Source organism: Palaemon carinicauda, chromosome 6, assembly GCF_036898095.1.
Source record: "Palaemon carinicauda isolate YSFRI2023 chromosome 6, ASM3689809v2, whole genome shotgun sequence".
In the NCBI taxonomy this organism is placed as follows: Eukaryota; Metazoa; Arthropoda; class Malacostraca; order Decapoda; family Palaemonidae; genus Palaemon; species Palaemon carinicauda.
The window spans coordinates 167,662,370-167,664,869 of NC_090730.1; the positions used below are offsets into that span (position 1 = coordinate 167,662,370).

The window sequence follows — 2,500 nt, forward strand, 5'->3', positions numbered from 1 at the left end:
CGAAATTTCCTAAATTGATATAAGACTTCTTTTACTATGACATGAGTTTGTCCAAATTTTCTATAACATCAATTAGAGGGGCACTCAGTAGAGAGCATACCACCGCCACGGTAGCTTATTTCTCGGAACCAGCTTGCCTTAGGGTTAATTCGGTCGACCTTTTGCTTGACTTTGACCTTTGACCTGGGACTTTCAAAATTGAATCACTTCCACGTCTTAACATAACAATTAACCCCTGAGAGTTTCACACCTCTATGGGTAAGATTGTGGCCAGGAAGCTGTTCACAAACAAACAAACTAACGGAGAAATATCGGGCGAAAGCATAACCTCTCCTAATTCGTTGGCGGAGGTAATTATAATGATAAGAATGTTAATGATAATGATAATGATAGATTTAACAAGCAACCGACCTGAACTTGGTGACCCATTCTTCTTCTTTAGATTGCCCGGAGCTTCTCTCCGGACAGGGGCTTTTTGACGGTGCGTCTAGCCCCTAGGTGGTTGAGATTAGTCGACCCCAATGGGTCGATTATCTGTTGACGTCACGCAGTACAAAAGAATGCTGGGAGATTATGACTGGTAATTGTGAGTTGACAGTTAAATTGATCCTGTCTTTGCACGAGTTACATTTCGTCTGTTTAAGAGATGATTTGCAAAGTGGGCGGTGTTTGACGCCTCTCACGAGTTAGATCAAGAAGAGGAGGATCTTCTCTTGAGGATACTCCAGCGCTTTGGATGAGATATCGAACCGTAATGCGACATGTATTAAGTAGGGTACGCGACCCGTCATAAATGCTACCTCTGTACTTTTGATGAGATATCGAACCGTATTGCGACGTGTATTAAGTAGTGTACGCGACCTGTCATAAATGCCTATCTCTGTACTTTTGATGAGATATCGAACCGTAATGCGACGTGTATTAAGTAGTGTACGCGACCTGTCATAAATGCCTATCTCTGTACTTTTGATGAGATATCGAACCGTAATGCGACGTGTATTAAGTAGTGTACGCGACCTGTCATAAATGCCTATCTCTGTACTTTTGATGAGATATCGAACCGTAATGCGACGTGTATTAAGTAGTGTACGCGACCTGTCATAAATGCCTATCTCTGTACTTTTGATGAGATATCGAACCGTAATGCGACGTGTATTAAGTAGTGTACGCGACCTGTCATAAATGCCTATCTCTGTACTTTTGATGAGATATCGAACCGTAATGCGACGTGTATTAAGTAGTGTACGCGACCTGTCATAAATGCCTATCTCTGTACTTTTGATGAGATATCGAACCGTAATGCGACGTGTATTAAGTAGTGTACGCGACCTGTCATAAATGCCTATCTCTGTACTTTTGATGAGATATCGAACCGTAATGCGACGTGTATTAAGTAGTGTACGCGACCTGTCATAAATGCCTATCTCTGTACTTTTGATGAGATATCGAACCGTAATGCGACGTGTATTAAGTAGTGTACGCGACCTGTCATAAATGCCTATCTCTGTACTTTTGATGAGATATCGAACCGTAATGCGACATGTATTAACTAGTGTATGCGACCCGTCAACAATGACGTAAATATTTACATATAGATATGCGCAAACGCACTCAGATTCGACCCTTCCCACCCCCTCCCCCTTTTCTCTCGTTGTACCCCCATCTCACCAGGGTATGACTACTCCCTCTCTCCCTACTCGAATGACATATATATATATATATATATATATATATATATATATATATATATATATATATATATATAGCCAGGTACTTGCTCCTTAATATATAGGGAAGCTGTAACTTTGTTAATGTTGAGTTTTCATCATATATATATATATATATATATATATATATATATATATATATACAGTATATATATATATATATATATATATATATATATATATCTATATCTATATATATCTATATCTATATATATATATATATATATATATATATATATATATATATACTTTATATCCATCATCATCATCATCTCCTACTACGCCTATTGACGCAAAGGGCCTCTGTTAGATTTCGCCAGTCATCTCTATCTTGAGCTTTTAAATCAATACTTCTCCATTCATCCTCTCCTACTTCGTGCTACATAGTCCTCAGCCATGTAGACCTGTGTCTTCCAACTTTTGTAATCCCTTGTGGAGCCCAGCAGAACGTTTGGTGAATTGATCTCTCTTGGGGGGTGCGAAGAGCATGTCCAAACCATCTCCATCTACCCCTCACCATGATTTCATCCACATATGGTACTTAAGTAATCTCTCTTATAGTTTCATTTCTAATCGTGTCCTGCCATTTAACTCCCAATATCTTTGTGAGGGCTTTGTTCTCAAATCCACTAAATCTATTGGAGATTATTTCATTATCATACCATGACTCATGTCCATAGAGTAACACCGATCTCACTAAACTGATATATAGTGTGATTTTTATATGTAATTTCAGGCGATTAGATCTCCAAATTTTACTTGCCTGATTTGCT

The 2,500-nt window shown here is 38.5% G+C and overlaps 1 protein-coding gene across 1 annotated transcript in view; it reads right to left on the reverse strand.

Annotated features, from left to right (window-relative positions):
• Window positions 1–2,500, reverse strand: part of LOC137642804 (open rectifier potassium channel protein 1-like) — a 146,746-nt gene that overhangs the window by 50,325 nt on the left and 93,921 nt on the right.